The sequence below is a fragment of the Paroedura picta genome, chromosome 5, assembly GCF_049243985.1.
Source record: "Paroedura picta isolate Pp20150507F chromosome 5, Ppicta_v3.0, whole genome shotgun sequence".
In the NCBI taxonomy this organism is placed as follows: Eukaryota; Metazoa; Chordata; class Lepidosauria; order Squamata; family Gekkonidae; genus Paroedura; species Paroedura picta.
In genome coordinates, this window is record NC_135373.1 from 96,973,659 (window position 1) to 96,994,209 (window position 20,551).

At 40.9% G+C, this 20,551-nt stretch overlaps 1 protein-coding gene across 6 annotated transcripts in view; it reads right to left on the bottom strand.

Annotated features, from left to right (window-relative positions):
* GRIN2B (glutamate ionotropic receptor NMDA type subunit 2B) overlaps positions 1 to 20,551 on the bottom strand; it is a 339,667-nt gene that overhangs the window by 166,278 nt on the left and 152,838 nt on the right. The window lies entirely within an intron of this gene.

Consider the following 20,551-nt stretch of genomic DNA (forward strand, 5'->3'; position numbering starts at 1 on the left):
GAGCCACTAACAGTGCACATTCCACTCCAGTTGATTTCTTTGTTTATCAAATTTTGTTTATTTTAAGTCAATAAACAAGTAAAGAGAGGATGTCGGCATATCTGAATTTCTCAGAGAGGCCATGTAACCCTTGGGGAACTCTTGTATAACTCCAGGGTTCTGGCGGAAATCCCTGAATTGGACACTGTATTTTCATTCTTTTCTCCATTTTGCCATGGTCAAAGGCAGGATGGAACCCCATTCCACCTAGCTCACCAATCTGCAGCACCTGAGAATTTCTCAAGACTAATTTCTGGTAAGACTACTTCAATTTGAAGAGCAAGATTTTGGACTTAAAATAGGGCATCTGTTTTTTTTTTAAGTGGATTCTAGTACTTCCTCTCCCCTCCCCCCCAAATGACCAGGGTTCTTCAAGCAATACCTACATGACCCACACAGCTCTGCCATTCAAGATTCCTCCAAGCTCAAGATACATCACCTCAGGATCCTTGCTGGTGGGAATCCCTAGGACTACTAGGACTGGGAGTCTGACAACTCTCACAAACAAAAACCCTCTTTCCAAACACCTGTAAGTTGCCTTCTCCACCTTCCCTGGTAGCTCATTCCATAATCTGGCTGCAAATACAAAAAATATCCTCTCAAATGTGCTCTATAGATATATGCTTTTCACCCACTGGAAAGATGCCCCCAAGGACTGGTTGCCAGCCCTTAGACCATAGCAAACAATTCCAAGGTTTCTGTGCTAGTAATGGTTGTATCAGGGGGCTCTAAGACACCTCTGTATCTACTGTTCAAACTAGATCATGTTGAAGGCGGTCTGCATTATCCAGCATTTGCTCCAACAGATGCTGCTGCTTTGGTTAGAACTGAGACTGTAGCAGCTGAAGCAACTGGCCACATTGTTGATTACTGAGGTGGCAGTGCCAGAGGAGGCATTTTGTTTTCTGTCCATCCCTTGCTGTTGGGGCTTCTTATGCCTTAGTTTTTCCTCTCACAACTTCCCTCCTCAGAGTGCCTTATATACGTCTTGAATGCTTCTCAGTATACTGCTGCTGCTGCAGCACACAACTTCTAGCCTGGCTTTGTTTACTTCAGGCCTAGTCACCAGAGCCACCGGAGAATGACAGGTGATGCAGATCATGACATAACTTGACACAACTGGAATAAAATGTTGTTACTCTTTGAGACAAGAAGCCCATTTAGTCTTGGCATAAACAGACATCATTGGTAAGATGAGGAAGGGAAAAGCAGGAAAAGCCTTTTGATATATTTTTGATATATTTTTATAAGTTAAGTGCAAAGTTGCCAGGCCTGGTCTGTCAGCCAGCAGAACACTGGTAGATAGCCATTGATGTTGGCATAACCTGGAAGAGACATCACACCTCTCTAGGAAACACAGAAAACTCTATAATAATTCCATACAGCAGTGGCATGAAATGAGAGGTAGGGAATGCCCTGCTATCCTCATCAGGGGACTAGCACCCCTAACCAAAGTTAATAATGCATAGGAAAGATATATGAACTGCTACCATGGTTTCCTTCTGCTCTCAACATTTTAAGGGTCATATATATTCTGCTTAGCACTAGAAGAACATCTTCTATTCTATTCTTCTTATATCTTCAAATGGAGACTGCCCATTACTTCCTTCTCCATCCCAGAAGGCCCAGGTGCAACTCAACTTGATAACAGCTGTAATCAAATCCCACCAAAGATGCAAAGAAGAAGGCTTTGCATCATGATGATCTGAAATACCTGTTTGTTTTCCTTCCTGTCCTCCTTGTTTTAACATCTAGACTGACTATGAGCTTTGGGGAACTCAAATGTTTGCACACTATTTTGACATTCTGGTTGGTCCTAAGAATTATATGGCTTTTGTTTGTGTACACAGACCCTGTGAAAAAATGGCAGGGGTCCACTATAAGAGTCTATACTCATTGGTAACTGAACCATACTATTGTTCTGCCATTAAAACCAATAGTCACTTCCCTTTCTTCAAGAACTCCTTTGGTTTTTCACCTGCCCATAACTCTTTCTCTCCTTTCTATGCAGTCTTTTTGCTAGGATAAAAGTATTTTTCACCTTTTCATGACACTTCCTCACAATAAAACACTTCTTTCTCCATGTCCTTTCAGAGCGTCCATTCATAGCTTCATAATGTTTCTCTCAGAAAAAGATGCTGCTGCTAAAGTAAAGTTGTTGATGCAACAGGAATATCCATTCAAAAAGTGACAGAGCAAAAGATTCAAAACTAGGCAACAAGTCTGTGGCATAAGAAAACGGGCTGATGATACCTAATTACATCTCTCATTGTCCAGATTTATTTATGACCCTTGCCCTTTAACAGTTTATTATAGAAGTTTTTCCAGAAAACCCCAGAGGGAATTAGGATGTTGCAAGCCCCTGCAGAGTTGAAGAAGTTAATGTGATGGCTGGCTACTGCATTTTCAGAGTTCCCACTAGGCTAACAGCATGAAGCAAAGTACTGATTTCTGGCTTTATGATCTTCACACCATGACCAGGCAACAGTTAAGAACTAACTTTAATGGGCGATTCAGCCAATAACATCACTATTTAATGTCACATATATATCTGTACTCATGCTCTGACAGCGATAGTCCAAAGTAGTCTGATATTCTCAGATCTCAGAAGATAAGCAAAGTCAGCCATGGTTAGTCCTTGGATGGGAGGCTACCAATGAAATCCAGGGTTGCTCCAAAGAGGTTGACTATGGTAAACCATCTCTGTCTGTCTCCTGCCTTGAAAACTCTAGGGTCATTGTGAGTTGGGAGTTGATGGCATTTTCCACTAAAGCTTCTGCAATTATTTACCAAGTTCCATACTATACTCATACTACACGTTGTCTGCTGCGGCTTACACTTCCTGTAAACTTAAATATTCAAGGGTCAATTTTTACATTACTTTTTCCACCAGTGTTTAATAGTTGCATCAGGAAAAGTGTGAAAACAATGGGAGAACACCCCTGTTCTCCCAACATTCATATCAAGGAGCAGATCAGCAGCTAGGCATGTTTCAAGACATATGAAGGAAATATATACAACAGGTTTGGGGGGGCAGGTTAGAGCGGATGAGCGATAGGATTGTGAGTGTCCTGCATAGTGCAGAGGGTACCTTCCAACTCAATGATTCTATTATTCTACTTGGGGCTTTAAAAGCTGGTTCCTCAAATATAGTAACTTATATCCACCCTTGGATATTGCAGGGAAAAGGTAGGGTCACTGCAGATCAATCATGGATGTTGCAGAGGGAAAATTTAAAGCGCCCAAAATCAAAATGGAAATCGAATACAGTGGAGAGGAGAGGGGTTTACTAGGGCTGGGAGAGGATAAAAAACAAAGTGCAGACTCGACCCTATTCTTGCCTGACCTCAACATCTTATCCTTCATGGAGACACCTTCTTAGACACTCTCTGGCATTTGAGCCACAACTGTAGCCATATGCTTAATTAGGATTTTTTTTAACAATACAGTACCTTCATTGGCACATTAAAAGAAAAAGTCTTAGGCACAGTAAAATTGAATAGTAAATAATAAATACCAATTATTGCCAAATACCATAGAAAAACCGGTATTAAAAAATAAAACTTAGGAAGTTCCTCAAATTAAGATATAGAAAATAAATGTGGTGTATAATCAAGGTCTCAGTCAACATATCTGAATCTTTCTCTTGTATACAATAGCTAAAAATTCCACAATACACTCTGTTATTTCATGGAACTTATCAACTAATTAATACTGTGCCACATATTCAGTTAGATCACTTTGGGTTTGCAAAAAGAGCCTGATTTTTAAAAGGAGGAGTTAAGCTTTCTCTGCTTCCCTGCAATCTTTCAGGAAAAATTCAAGCCTCAAGATTGGTTCCTTCCAGCCAGCAAAGCAGATGTAGTGTCATGCAAGCGGCATCTTGCCTTTAGAATGCTCTCCCCTTTGAGGATTTTCTGGTGCCTACTTTACTTTCTTTTATGTGCCAGACCAAAACATTTCTCTTAATGAAAGGGTTACCACTTTTTAAGCCCTTTTATTCTCTGCTTATAGCCTGCGAACTGTTTTATCAATATCATATTAGATAGACTGTTCTGTTTGTTTTATGTACTTTTATTCACCAGCTTGTTTTTTGTTGGCTTGGTTGTTTTTATTGACTGTTTATTTATTCATTTTACTGACTTGGCTTGTTTTATTGGCTTGTTTTTATTTGTAAGATTTGAATTGCCTCAATCACGTTTGGCAAGGTAGAGTGCACATTTTCTAAATAAATAAATAAGGTAGAATCATATTGAAACATTTTAATACATTAGGAACGATGGGTATCAAAGGCATCAAAGAGATCCTGGTTTATTTATTCTTTTCCTTGTTTGGTACAGGAGGAAGAAAAAACAGGCTATTCCATCCAAATGAGACAAAGTTATTTCCAAAACTCTTAAGTATAATAAGCTAAGGTTCAGAACAAAGGCTTATGTAGAAGGCACCCTTCTGCTATGCATCCATCAGATTTTCCAAAACAATTACATGATAAAAAAAAATTAGAAATGAGATGTTTTTGAATATGCCCCCCCAAGGAAAGACCCCCCCCCCCAGTCAATAGACTACACCAAAAATGAGACTGCACTGGTGGCACTGGGTCATGTAGATTTTGTGTACTGCACTGAGATGCATTTTAAAAGTTTGAATGTCTAATGTTTAATTAACATTGTTATTGCTGTACACCTTTGGGAGGGCAGTATAAAAATCAAATAAATAAATAGCCATTTTTGCAGTCAGGCTTAAAGAAAGGTTTATATTTATAACTGGCCTTAGTTTTATTTTACAAACAGACAAAATATGATGGGGCAGTTCAATTGTACTGGCTACCTTTATGGCGCCTTCCACAGAAATGTTTACTCCATCTCCGATAACTTAAAATTATAGATGGAAACCTGTTCCTTCCAGCTAAATTGTTAATATGGAGAAGTTTGAAGCAATGCCTACCTTAATATGAATCTCTGTGCTCTCTCCCCAAATCTCCCACTATACACTAGGCCTAAACCTTTGTACTTTACATCCATTCTTCAAACTAACTATAACTTGATAAAACTAAATGTTGTAAGGGCATTCAAGTCTGTTGTTCCCATTTCTTCCCCACATTTCTAATTTCAATGTCAAAGGGAACCACTAATGGAAAGAGCTGAATTTTCCCTTGACTGACCTCTCCCACACCCCCACTGAGGCCAGCATCAACACTGAGCCTTGTAGAAAATGGTTTTGTGACAGAAGACAGAGATGTACTTGCAGAAGGATCAGCTTCTCCTACTCACAGGAGTACCCACCCCCTGCATTTTATGTGACCCCGGCAAATAAATACAAGAGCTGGCCACATCATGAGTCGTTCAACTGTAAGTAACTTGTTCCATACAGCCCTTGTTCTCTTCCTATGTTTTACTCTAGCAACTCATTCAGCCACCAAGAAAAATACTTGAGGTAGGAATTAGCATATTAATAAAGAAAAGTCTGTAATGAAGAGAGAGGTAAGACAGCTGAAGAGAACCCCAAAGAAGATAACAACAGGAAAAATAATTAAGAAGGAATGTAGGAGTAAAGTTCATAGAAGAGATATGTCACTTGACAGAAGACAGAGTGTTACAAAAATATTTAAGAAGGAGATTTTAAAATCTCAGAAGACAGGGAGTCGGAAAAATAGGTAAAATTTAATTTTCCCATATGTATCTAAAGGAAGAGAGAAGAAGGTGGGAGGGAGAGACATATGGAAGAAACAGACACACATGGATGGTGGATGGAACATGAGAAAGTTCACAGTTTGCAGTGGGCACCATCTTGTAAACATAAAAGCCACCCCCAGAGTGAAAATGCCAGCATATCAGCATGTACTTTTCTCTTTACGAATATTTGCCTGATATGTTTCAAAGACTGAGGGGGCTCTTCTCCAGAATATTATATTTTAAACTGTAGGATTAAAATCCTTTGAAAATAATGATAGTAGCAGAACCTCACCCCCTAAAAGCAGGAGAGTGGGGATAATTCTCTATATGTTGTGAATGAAAGAGGGGAGTGAAGTTGTGTCTCTTCCTCAATGCGCAGCTTGTCCAACCTGCATTTGCATTTGTTTAACATGCAGAGAAAAACACACAAAAGATATCTCCCCCCTTTTTAGAACAAAGCTATTTAGTGCTGAGCACACTGGGACCAAAAGTTGTACTGTGGTAAGGTGCATTTAACCTCGATCAGTTCCTTGCTCCATTCCCAATGGTGATTGTATTGTCATCTTAGATTGCAATTGAGTTTTATGTGGTTTCTAAATGCAAGATACATTTCTGGGGAAATGTATCCTGGATGATCCTGGATGAAAGGGCAGATCAGCATGCATTATATATACTTCTTTGAATGAGGTAAAACAAGTTGATCTCCTAGCTTTGTTCATTAAGGTTCTCAGTGCATCACCAACCAATGCTCAATAGTCAATAAGGGAATTTACTGTGGTTAATCAGGCTAACATCAACCTCTCCAGTCGTTCTGTCAGACAGAATCCCATTTTCATGGATTATTTTGGTGTACCACTGTCTAACAGTCCACCAAACGCAACTTTCAAAGGTGCTCTTAGGTTTAGTGTCCTGAGGATATTAGTTCTCAAGAACTTTCATATTCATACCTAAGCCCTTATGATAGGTGTGTCTCAGGATTTCACCACAACTGTGATAACCCTTGGCCTATCTTAGGACATTTCATAATCAGGTCATATGCTAGTTTTGGGCTTCTATATTGGCTTAGTGCTCAGTGGAAGAGATCTAGGTTATAGCTTTGTCATGGGCTGACTGTAGCATGGTGAGGTTTTGATTGAAAGGGACTGAAAAGTTCAGCAAGATTGCCAGATGGATTAAGATCAGCTCCACCAGAGGTAAATGGACCCAGATGGATTCCTAACCATTTTTATGGAGTTTCCAACTGAAATGTCTGTAACTCCTATGAATTCTTTGTGTAAGTTTTATTCTATGGAAATGACATAGGCAGTCATTCCAAGGCAACAAGCTCCTTGGTTTACTGAGGAGCTTGGAATAATGAAGCATCCTAAAGCATCCAAGAAAAGTGTATATCCAACCTTTGCTTGAAGACTGCCAGTGAGGGGGGAGCTCACCACCTCCTTAGGCAGCCTATTCCACTGCTGAACTACTCTGACTGTGAAAAACTTTTTCCCGATATCTAGCCTAAATCGTTGTACTTGAAGTTTAAACCCATTACTGCGTGTCCTCTCCTCTGCAGCCAGCAGAAACAGCATACTGCCCTCCTCCAAGTGACAACCTTTCAAATACTTAAAGAGGGCTATCATGTCCCCTCTCAACCTCCTTTTCTCCAGGCTGAACATTTCCAAGTCCCTCAACCTATCTTCATAGGGCTTGGTCCCTTGGCCCCAGATCATCTTCGTCGCTCTCCTCTGTACCCTTTCAATTTTATCGACGTCCTTCTTGAAGTGAGGCCTCCAGAACTGCACACAGTATTCCAGGTGTGGTCTGACCAGTGTCATATACAATGGGACTATGACATCTTGTGATTTTGATGTGATGCCTCTGTTGATACAGCCCAAAATGGCATTTGCCTTTTTTACCGCTGCATCACACTGCCTGCTCATGTTTAGTTTACAATCCACAAGTACCCCAAGGTCTCGTTCACACACAGTGCTACCTAGAAGCGTATCCCCCATCCAGTAGGCATGCTTTTCATTTTTCTGACCCAGATGCAGAACTTTATACTTATCTTTATTAAATTGCATCTTGTTCTCATTTGCCCATTTTTCCATTGTGTTCAGATCTCGTTGAACTCTGTCTCTATCTTCCGGAGTATTTGCCAGTCCTCCCAATTTGGTGTCATCTGCAAACTTGATGAGTAGTCCCTCCACCCCCTCATCTAGATCATTAATAAATATGTTAAAAAGTACCGGGCCAAGCACCGAGCCCTGAGGTACCCCGCTACTCACCTCTCTCCAGTCTGATGAAACACCATTGACAACAACTCTTTGAGTGCGGTTCTCTAACCAATTCCCTATCCACCTGACTATCTGAAAATCCAGATTGCAGTCCTTCAATTTATCCATCAGAACATCATGGGGAACCTTGTCAAAAGCTTTACTAAAATCCAAGTAAATGACATCAACCGAATTTCCCCGATCCAGCAAACCTGTTACTTGGTCAAAAAAGGAAACCAGGTTGGTCTGGCAGGACCTGTTGGAGACAAATCCATGCTGACTTCCTTGGATCACCAAATTGTCCTCCAGATGTTTGCAGATCGCTCCCTTTAATATCTGCTCCATTATCTTCCCCACAACAGAGGTCAGACTCACTGGTCTGTAGTTTCCCGGGTCATCCTTCCTCCCTTTTTTGAAGATCGGAATAACGTTTGCTCTCTTCCAGTCCTCCGGGACATCTCCAGTCCTTAAAGAGGTTCCGAAGATGATGGACAAGGGCTGTGCAAGTTCTCTGGAAAGTTCTTTGAGTACTCTCGGGTGCATTTCATCCGGACCAGGGGGTTTGAACTCATCCAGTGCAGCTAAATGCCTCTCGACAACCTCTCTATCCATGTTAACCTGCCACCCAGACACTGTCCTTTGGCTATGGCCATCTCTAGATGTGCCTAAACACTTTGGCCTGTGGGAAAAAACAGATGTAAAATAGGCACTAAGCCTTTCTGCTTTCTCTGCTTCTTCCATTAGAGTTTGTCCATCCGCACCCAACAGTGGGCCTATTGCCTCCTTTACTTTACGTTTGCTCCTCACATAACTGAAAAATCTTTTCTTGTTACAATGGGCTTCCCTGGCCAATCTTAGCTCACTTTCAGCTTTGGCCTTTCTTATGATTGATCTACAGTGCCTAGTAACCTGTAGGTACTCTACTCTATATTATATCTAGCTCATATAGAATGATTCATTGTAGCAGGTTCAAGGTTCCAGATACCTTGAAGAAGGTGGTTTTGAAACTACCTTCTATCCCATATCATTATTGCCAATTTTATATTTGTGTTTTTTAAGATGATATTTGAATTGAAATCCATGTTGGAGCTTCTTTGGAATAAATAAAATAAAGGTTCTTACAGAAAATGAGTTATTCAGGACCAAAATATCAGTTCTTGCATTTATGTGTTATACATTCAAGCACCATTTCATACAGATGAACACAGCTACAAACCTCCTACCATAAAAATGTTTGCATTAGAACAATTATATCAGCCATCTACCATTCAGGAAATTCGACCTACAATAACTATTTATTATGTATTAATTCATGGGAAAATGGCAATATAAAAATAGTAATATAATTTAATATTCCTATTTGAAATAAACTAGCTTGTTAGAATATTACTTATTGCTTTTTAAAAAACTGCATGCAGCAGGGAAAAAGCATATTCATTTTATTTAACTTGATCATTTAAAACCGTCTTAGATTTATGTTAATTATATATTCCATCTTGACTTCCAAAGATACAACTAAAATATAGTTTTAAAATTAACCACACTTTTACCTATGCTGTCAATTCCATACATGATGTGTCTTTACATTGAACTGGCTATCTCTTCTAACAGGTTTTAATTTTTAAAACTCCATAGTTTTAATTTTTCAAACTCACTTGTTTTTCAACAAATAACAAATATCTTAGAATTAGGAAACATCATTACCCAAATGTTTTATGTACCTGACATATACAGGTACATTCAATTCAAAAAAAGTGGGGAAGAGGAAATTCCAAGCCACTATGTTCAGGCCTGGAATGTTACTTTCAAAATTTAATAAATTTATTCCAGAATCGTTTTTCCGAGTCCAGCAAGGAAAGCATTCTTAATCACTAATCACTGAATATCCTATATGCTCAGAGTCTGAATGTTTAAAACTTAGGCAATTTGAATTAATTATGCACAAAAAAATCTTGCAGTTGAATAATTATTTGAGAGCAGAACTAATGCATTGATTTCACACTGTCATAACTCAAAATTGGATGAACTGTTTTTGTTCTGATTTTTCAAAACATTTGCCTCTGGCTGAATAAGAGCATGAGAAGCAGCAAAAGCTGCAGAGTGAAGCAAAAGTTGTTCAAAAAGTTATATCCTATCTGAAAAGCGACCACTAGAAATAGGCTTGACCTACAAAGACTTTGCCCCTCCAAGCTGCTGCATTTATGGATCTATATATATTATTAATAAAATGAACAGGTGGCTCTGCCACTGGCACAAGATACCTGCTGGAAACCTCATTTACTGCATCTGAATCTCTTCTATGACCCATAACTGCTACCCCAATAGCCTATGTTGCCAAATGTGTTATAATGTGTAATAATTTTATACATTATTATTATACATTATATGTGATAGTTTACTAAACAGTCTCCTAAGACTCCTAGATCCTTTTTGCACATACTACTGTCAAGACAAGTCTCTCCCATCCTATATTGGTATAAATAGTTTTTCCTACTTAAATGCAGAGCTTTACATTTGTCATTGAATTTAATTTTTAGTTTAGCCCAGTTCATCCTGTATTCTGATTCCGTCTTCTATTGTGTTTGCTACCCCTCCCAGTGTAGTACTGTCTGCAAATTTAATAAGCACCCCTCTATTATTATTATTATTATTATTATTATTATTATTATTATTATTATTATTATTATTATTATTATTATTATTATTATTATTATTATTATTTTACTTTTAGCCCGCCACTCCTGGAAGGCTCGTGGTGGGTTACATTCAATAAAAATCCCAATAAAATACCCCTAAAAATACAACAATATCCTGACAGAAACCAACATCCAAGACATATACGGCGACATAACACAACTAAAATACCCCCCTAACAACCAACTCCGGGGATGGCATGGAAAATGATAACTGCCCGTAGAATAGTCCAGGAGGGGGGCCCAGATCTTCCTGGTGCACCGGCCTCAACCGTAAACCTGGCGGAAGAGCTCCGTCTTACAGGCCCTGCAGAATGCCAAAAGATACTGCAGGGCTCTTAGCTCTTCCGGGAGCTCATTCCACCATGTCGGGGCCAGGGCCAAAAAGGCCCTGGCCCTAGTCGAGGCTAAGCACACTTCCCTGGGGCTGGGAATGACCAGTAAATTTGTCCCTGCAGAGCGTAAGCCTCTACGACGGGCATAGGGCAGAAGGTAGTCCCTAAGGTATGTGGGGCTCAGACTGCGGAGGGCCTTAAAGGTAAGAACCAAAACCTTGAACCGGATCTGGGCAGTAACCGGAAGCAAATGCAGCTGCCTCAGTTCAGGCTGGATATGGGCCCTCCAAGGTGTTACAGTGAGGACCCTAGCAGCTGCATTCTGTACCAGCTGCAATTTCCAGATCAATCCCAAGGGCAGGCCCATGTAGAGCGAGTTACAGAAATCTATTCTTGAGGTGACCGTCGCATGGATCACAGTGGCCAGTGTTCAGGGGACAAATAGGGCACTAGTAGCCTAGCCTGGCACAGATGGGAAAATGCCTGGCCGGCTACTTTTTTGACTTGAGCCTCCAATGTCAATGAGGCATCGAAGGTCACAACCAGATTCCTGGCCTGGGATGCAATAAACAGTTGCATCCCTGCCAGGGTGGGTAGACATGCTTCCTGGGCTGCCCCCCTACCACCCAGCCAGAGAACTTCCATCTAATTCCTCATCCAAATCGTATATAAATTTGTTGAGCAACACAGGCCCCAGGACAGATCCCTGGGGCACTCGACTTGTCACTTTTATCCAAGAGGATGCCGAACCATTAAAAATGACCCATTGGATACAATTTGTCAATCTGTTATCAATCCACCTGACAGAATTGGGATCCATACCACATTTTACCTTGTCAACAAGAATCTAATGTGGAACCTTATCAAAATCATTACTGAAATCCATATAAACCATGTCCACAGCATTCCCTGATCCAGAATGGTAGTCACTTTCTCAAAAAAAGAGATAAGGTTGGTCTGACATAAGTTAGCAGTTTACTGCTTATGTGCCATTCCCCATAGATTTGCAATCTTCCCATCTTCAATTCTTGTCATCACACCAGGTTCTGAATTTACATCTCGCGCCCCCTTTGGATTTATTTTAAAGCCCTCTTCACCAGGTGAGCAAGGGTTCTCCCAAAAATATTTTTTCTATCCCTTGTGAGGTGCACACCATCTCCTGATAGTAACCCCTCATACTGACATCGTAGACCATGATCCAGAAATCCAAACCTCTCCTGACGACACTAGTGACATATCCAATCATTTACTTGCATGATTTTTCTCTCTCTTCCTAAACCACAGCCATTTACAGGAAGAAGTGAGGAAAACACAACCTGTGCTCCCAGGCCCTTTACTTTTTGCCACAGATCCACAAAGTCTTTCTGAACATGTTCCATGCTGTGCTGGCCAGTATCATCTGTTCCTAAATGGATGAGAAGGAAGAGGTAATAATCTGTGGGCTTGATGAGCCTGTCCAGCCGTTCTGTGATGTTCTTGATGCATGTACCAGGTAGGCAGCAGGACTCTCGAGACAACTTCAGCCTCTACACCTCTCGGTAGGGAATCCCTAATTACCAGTACCTATTTCTCTGTACCCTTGGGAGCAGACCTAGAATTCTCACCTGTGGGGGCTTCTGAAGTGTTTCCTGGGCTTCATGGGGGCCACATGGGAGAAGACCTAGAACTCTCACCTTTGGGGCCCTGTGACTTGTTTCCTGGGTTTCATGGGGACTTGGGGAATGGCTCATGCTCCTGTGTTTGTTTTGATAGCTTTTCCTCCTCCTGCACTTGCTCTCTCAAGAGTGCTTCATGAGTTCTGTCCAAGAACTCTTCACCCTCTTTTATACGTTGCAGTGTATTCAAGCATTCCTCTAATTCCTGTACCTCCTCCTAAAGCAGAGCCACTAATTTACACTTGCTGCAAGTGTAAAAGCTGCCCCCCCAAGGCAAGAAGACAAACATGCCGCAGATGTCACTACCTCAGTTCCTCCAGTCATCATACCACTTTGATTCATCTGAAATGCTTCTCAAACAGTCCTGCACTTCACTGAATCCTTCAACTTGGTCCTCCAGCAAAGAGCCAACAGCCAAGAGTCCTTTAGCTCTTGCCGTTTGACTCCTTATAGAATCTTCTGGTGTGATCTAGAACCCAAAAGTCCTTTCATTTTTGCAGTTTTGCATGCACCTCTGGCAAGCAAGAGCCATTTACAACACTCAGCAGAGGGTGGAGCTAGCAGTCAGCTCCTGAGTCAGCTCCTGATATGTCACTTCCTCCTTCTCCAAGTCCCAACTCCTCAAACAACATCGAGACAATCCAGCAAGCATGTTCAGTTTGCTTGTAAATGAGTTCAATCAAGGTAAGGCTGACTGGAGCTCATTTCACATTGAACTTCTCAGTATCCATGGTTACAAGTATACAAGATGACACCTGTGAAATGTTGCAGTGTGACAGTGTTATCACTGCTGGACTGAGCTCACAGTGATATGTGAATGATGTAGCACAGAGCATGAGGTCCTAAAATACCATGGAATCCCTTGCTTAAAGGTTGTTACATCAAAACAATCCTTTATTACAACTTTTATTTTACTGTTGCATAACGTTTCACAGCATTAGCGGCAGATCACTGAAAATGGCAAGGCGCAATATGCTCCCAACATAGACGTGATATGACTGCACCCATTTTAACCACCCCAGTAAACACAAACAAGAGGATTCAATGGATTACTTAAAGCTGATGCAAGTTCACCCCAGCCCTGTGGACAATACAAATGGGGCTTTGCACCTGGGAAGCAATTTAACATTCTACTAAAGTAACATATAAAATAGATTCAGAAATAGATATTAGGTTTTCAGGTGTCACTTTTGTTATTCTTAAAGCAAAGGGAATACATACAAATTATCAAAATGACTGCAGAGAATTTATCACATCTCACTCACAGAACAGTAGTGAAAACTGTGATAGAACATGGCTCACTCTGCTCTGGCAGTGGGTAACTGTTAGCAAAAAAATTGTTCCATCAAGTCACTTTATAAATTAGAATTCCCCAAACACCACAGAGCCTGCTTCATCCTGGCCCAGTTTAATGCCCTCCCGTCTGCCCTTCTGGACGGGAGATGTGCCCATATCCCTTATGTACATTGTCTCTGCCCATGTCAGCCTGGAATGGTCCCCTTACACTGACAATTACCAGGGCATTCAGAATACATGCATTACCCCATTATGTATTGTTGATAATGTTGGTAGCAAACCTAACCAAAGACACAATGGAATGGGGCTGTTTCCTTGCAACATTTATTTCATACTGTCACACACTTCCATTCAGACCACTGGGTATGCTGGTTATTTAATTAAAGAACCTATTTGTGCATACTATTCTTTTACAAACCTATGCTATGTAATAACCACTCAGAAGATTTTTAGGATCATACAATACAGGAAGCGGTTTAGTCAAACTGTTACCCTTTATTCATCTTTTTATCCTTTAGCTGGTGACTGGCAGAGCAGGTCGTCCTCTCAGCCAATACGCTGCTGTAGGTGCCGCAGGATATTTTGCCTAGTTTATAATATGTTTCTACTCTTGGTGATTGGTGACAGTAGTTTTGGCCATATGGATAGTCAATCACAGGTTTATAAGGTCTTCCTCTATCTATTTAAGCCATGTCCCCCCCCCCCATAAAGTTAGAAGAATGTTAGTAACTGAACTGGTGTTCTAGCTGGTTGCTACAGTTAACACTTCCCCCTGTTTATACAGAGTGCCTTGGGACCTCCGGATGATCAGGAATATTGTCAGAGACTCCCCTCAGGACAGAGCCACTAGAGGACGCACTGAATTGGCCTCTTGTCAGACTAGATTTTTTAACAAGTGAAATTGCATCAAAGGAAAAAAGAAAGAGCTCCACAGTTGCTCTGGAAACCATGGCAACACAGCAGTTTCTATTTTTATTACTTGAAATATAGTAACAACATTGTGAGGAAGAGGAGGAATGTCAATTAAGAAAATGGGAAATAGGCATGATGTATTTTCATTAATCTAATCCTTTTACAGGACTGTGACACAGTAAAATTATCAGCAGTCAGTTATTTAAGAGACCGAGATGCTCCCTCTTTTCACTTTATTATTCCACTGTCGCTGTGCACTTATTCAGCTTCCCATACCTGCAAAGGGTTTCTCGTTCACTGAGTTTCATATGCATTTTGCCCCTCAGAAAGGAGGCAGTTACATGTCGATTGAATGCCACCCTCAGGCTTTTGGTCTGTGCTTCAATGGACACTTCGGGGGAGAAAATATTCTGTCTGAATTCTCAAGACAGATACAAATAGAAAGAAGGATTCTCCAAATGTACCACAAAATGCACATTAAAAATTATATTCCACAATATCCATTGGGAGCAGAAATGCAAAATTTAGAAGGTTTGAAATGAGACAGAAAACTTCCTGATCTTATTTACACTGATAGACAGAAAAATGTAATTCACCTGGGGGGGGGGGGGGTCTTTATGAAACGTTTAAGGAGATCTCAAGCAATCATAATGGCACAAGTAAATAGTTACCTCCACGCTCTGCAGGCTGATGAGAGTGAGGTCTATTAAAACATGCTTTCAAAAGTGCCTTACAGCTTGTGAGTCTTAACTCTACTTGGTTACAGAAGCAGGGACAGAAAGTGCACACCCAGCTGAGCTCTCCTATTGTCCTTAGCGTTAGTGCAGAATCTTCACTATTGGGTCATGCACACTTCAAAAGTTTGCATTGTAACTGCCTCAAGGAGAGTTTTATCTAGGAGGATGCTGAGACAGTGGAGGTGGGAGGCTTGAGGTGGTAGGGTGTGCATACAATCATTAGTGATCGCTAAAACAGAGATTAAAATCCCCCACCCCAACTGAGAAAGCTACTTAGCTATCATCACTCAAATATAAAAATGGAAGGACATACCACATGAAGGGAAGAATATTCTGGCCTCTGACAAAAGAGATCCAAAAGGCACTCCCTCCTTGGAAGAAAACCATGGCAAAAGGAAGACCAGTCTAACTCCCAGCTTCATTTGAGAACAAGCACTTTCAGGGAACTCGCTTTCACCCTCCCTACCCAAAAGAACAGCCAGATTCAAGTTCAGCAGCACCGCAGAGACCAACAGGATTAGGGGGGGGGTGAGTTTTTGAGAGTCAAAGCTCCCTTCAGATACAGATGGGAATGGAGATCCCTGACTCCTTATATCCCATTCTGAAGATGGGTGCTGAAAAGGAAGGAGTCAGCATGCACATGCACAAGGCAAAATGTAATCAGCTTCTTTAGGGCAGCAGAGAAATGTTTAGGGGCAGAAAATCAGCATCTGTAGTGAAATAAAAACCCTACGTACTTATTCAGCTGGGGGGAGGGGTCCACTGCTCTGAATCTGTGAATGAACTCAAATTCGGTAATCTGACATTGCAATCTCCCCTTTACATTTTCCTGTTTGAGAATTTCCACTCTAAGGTCAGCAATAGAATATTCTGGTAGATTAAAGTGTTCTCCCTCTGTTTTTTGAGTGTTTTGATTTTTTATGTCAGATTTATAAGAAGAGCTGTTTTTTAATACCCAGATTTTCACTACTTGAAGTAGTCCCATGGCAATTTACAAACACCTTTCCCTTTCTCTCCCAACAACAGATGCCCTGTGAGATAGGTGAGGCTGAGAAAGCTCTGACAGGACTGCTCTTCAAGAATAGCCCTAAGAGAACTGTGACTAGCCCAAGGTCACCCAACTAGCTGCATGTGGAGGAGTGGGGAATGAAACCCAGTTCTCCAGATTAGAGATTGTCACCCTTAACCACTGCACCATACTGGCTCTCATAAGTAGTGGTAGTAATTATTGCTGTTGTAAAAGTAGTTGTGGGGGTTGAACACAAAATGTATGTCCTGTCTTTCAGTCTTTTCCAGATAATCAGTTTAAGGAACAATTAATTCTAAACTGCTAGTCAAGGCAGCAGTTCTTTTGTGGAATTGTATATTTTACCAGCACATCACGCACATCCATATACATGTGCAATGTCTGATCTTTCAAGTGTTTTACCAATTACAAATTAAGCAGATGGTCCTTAAAGTCAGGGGGGCAAAATTCTAGCAAATTCCAGGCAGAATACACCCTTATATAGCACCAATGCTTTAGCATTACACAAAGCTTTATTTGTTACTTGTGTTTTGAAGACCGTTGGCTTCCCCTTCTCAAGCTCTGCAATGCATATCTCCCCTGGCATGTAATGTGCAAAACACAATCCATGGCAGGAAATGTATCCATCCATGAACAACTACCTTCCCATCCAGGGTACAGTTCTAATGACAGCGGATTGGAACATGCACCTAGAGAGGACTAGAGCTATCTGAAGCCAAGGTCTGTTCAACCACAGGTCAATCAATCACTAAGTAGGATGAATACGAATCCTGTATTTCAAGGTTGATTCTGGATCAGTTTGAGAACAGACAGATCTTGGCCCCAAACCAGCTTCAGTTGTGTCCAGCTAGTATACTCAACACCTAGATACCTCATCTGGACAAATGCTTGCACGTTCCCATCAAAAGATAATCCAAGTCATTTTTAAACCTTCCCTACACACACACAAGACCTATATATTTAATATATAAAATATGTATATTTATAAAATACAATAAGTCATGACGACTGATTTTAAGGGACAGAACAACAAACACAATCCAATCTCTTATTATTCCCATTTGTAAAGTCAGTGTAATTCCACATTGTTCTTCATTCCAATGTTTCAATGCGTTTACTGAAATGAAAACTCAAGTGTGCCTCCTGCAGCTAAATGAGAGATTATTAAAACCAATCAGTACAGAACTCATTAGTAACTCAACAAACAAAACTATAACAAATATAGCCTGGCATTCGGAAGCAACTTTAAACATGACCAACCCCCAGGTGCAGTCAGGCACTGATGTGTCTCTTAACAGGGACACAACTCATCCCACCCAGCATTTCTGAATAGCTGTAGAAAACAATGACATTATATGACTCTTGTAACATTCCCAGAGTTGCTGATTTTGCCCTCGATTTTTAAAAAAGATTTCCAAAACAGATATGTAGGGTTTCTAGTCTGTGCTGCAACATGAATATAATTGCTTGAATCCATGAATATAAATTGCTTGGAGGAGGGAGCATAATTTCTACCCTCCTCAGCTCTTTTCCTCCTCCACAGCCTTGAAGAGGACATGTTTGGTAGTATGGCTTCCATATTGACAAAAATGGCCAGGGGAACAAGGGCTGTACTTGTAAGGACTCATGCATGTACATTCTGTTTTCAACCAAAATCTTGTATCTGCAGAGGGAAAACTGTCTCACACATAACTAGGTTTTCTTACAAGGTTATGTTGTAGGCTAATATTTTTATATTGGAACTCTGGACCTCCTGCTTCCTCTTAGGTCTGATGCTGTGACACATGCACGGCTGCTTTAAAAACCAGCAAGCCTCCCACATCTTCTTCCCCACATAGTGTTACATTTCTCTATTCCTAGTCCACTTCATCTAGCTACTGCTTGTAGGACACGCACAACACAACTCACACATTTTGGACTCCTAGATGTTACTGGGTGGGAAGAGGCAGAGCCCAAGATGTGCGAGGCTGCTGCTCTCAGTGGTAGCTACATATGCCATAAAGTGCAGCCTCGGTACTTTTCCTGGGAGGGGGGGGGGACACTTAAATTTAGACAAATACAGTTAAATAAAGGAAGTGCATGCCACACTAGAAATTGGCTGTGAGCATGAAGCGATACCTTCTCCTACAGTATCATGCTAAGCAGAGTTGTACCCTAAGTGTTAGAAGGGTGAAGCTCTGCTTAGCAAGACACTGTCAGAATGGAATATGAGACTTCTGTATATAAAGGGCTCTAGTTCACAGCCAGTATACTTATTCCAGGTTGCCATTAATAGCTGGATCCATGGGAGGGTGGGGGGGGGAACTAAAATGCTCCTTACTATACAACAATGCAAATATACATTTCACAGTCAGAAGCAAGTAATTTCAGGTATTCTGTAGGAAACAATATATAACACTCATTCCTCCCTGAACCATTAAAGTCATTATCATAGCCACAGTTATATGGAAGTATATTCCAATGAAATCAGTGGGACTTGGGTACATAGTATATTACATGATTGTCACAACAGCCACTTTTGTGAGGATTCATCCCACATAGAAGCAGTAACATTTAAAAGTACATTATTATATAGAAAGGGCAAGATCACACAGGTCTTTAAAGTATAACCACAAACTCCAGACAAAAATCAACTGAGCCACAACACAGAAACTATCTTCATAGACATACTTGAGGCAGATTAGATCCAAGCAGTCTCCAATCCAGTCTACTCCCCCATGGCTTGTTGCCTGTCTGATCAATTACCCAATGGCCAGTAAAAGTGTGGGGAAATACAGAAGGTGACACAGCTAATAGCAAAGTCCATATCTCAATTTATTGTTTATTTATATGCTAGTTACATTTTTATCCTGCCATTATTCCATCATGGAACTCCAAGCGGTAGAATTCCCATGCAGAATATCTGCATCACTCCGACACTATTGCTGCAACACTATTGCTTCCAACCATACTTTAGGATCAACAGTCAACCGCTGTCCTGTGCCTCTTGTCTCAGATCCCATCCTTCCCTCTGCTAAGCACAACTCAGTCACTTACTCAAGCATGAGAACTTTTGCTTGATACTTTGTGGGTTAGAAAAAAGAAACATGAGTCCTTTTGCTATAAAATTCTGTTTGGCTTCTAATTTATAGCTTACAAATTCCCTCTATTTGCCTTGTGACATTTACCTAGAACACTAAAAACCTTGCCAGTTCTGTCCCCAGTCCCTTATGATACCATCACTATCTGGATTGTTTGGCTGGATTTTCGGAAAGAACTGGAAAGGACATCCTGCTCCCGATTTCACCTTTGGAGATCTACTGCCTCCCCATCTAGAGATCCTATAAAGACCAGAGAGAGAGAATTGGCTACCAGGTGTCCCTGCAGGTTGCCACTTTTTCAAATTCTTGTCAGAAACCATATTGCTGCCCTAGAGTTTATATTGCAACTGATGAAATAAAAAATTGAGATGTGATATCAAGAAGAAACAGCATGCCAGCTGCAATTTTGTTAGAATAGCAGCAATACTATAGATCTCAATGTATTTAAAATTTGTATCATTATACTGTTTTAAGATAAGCTTCTTGTTGTGCAGAGTGGTAAGGCAGCAGACATGCTGTTTGAAGCTCTGCCCATGAGGCCTGGAGTTCAATCCCAGCAGCCGGCTCAAGATTGACACAGCCTTCCATCCTTCCGAGGTCGGTAAAATGAGTACCCAGCTTGCTGGGGGGTAAACGGTCATGACTGGGGAAGGCACTGGCAAACCACCTCGTATTGAGTCTGCCATGAAAACGCTAGAGGGCGTCAACCCAAGGTCAGACATGACCCGGTGCTTGCACAAGGGATACCTTTACCTTTACTGTTTTAAGATTGTTTATGACTTTAAAATGTGTAAGCCACTATTTCAGGAAGCAGCACATAAAAATAAACAAACAATTCCTGCCCCCCCAA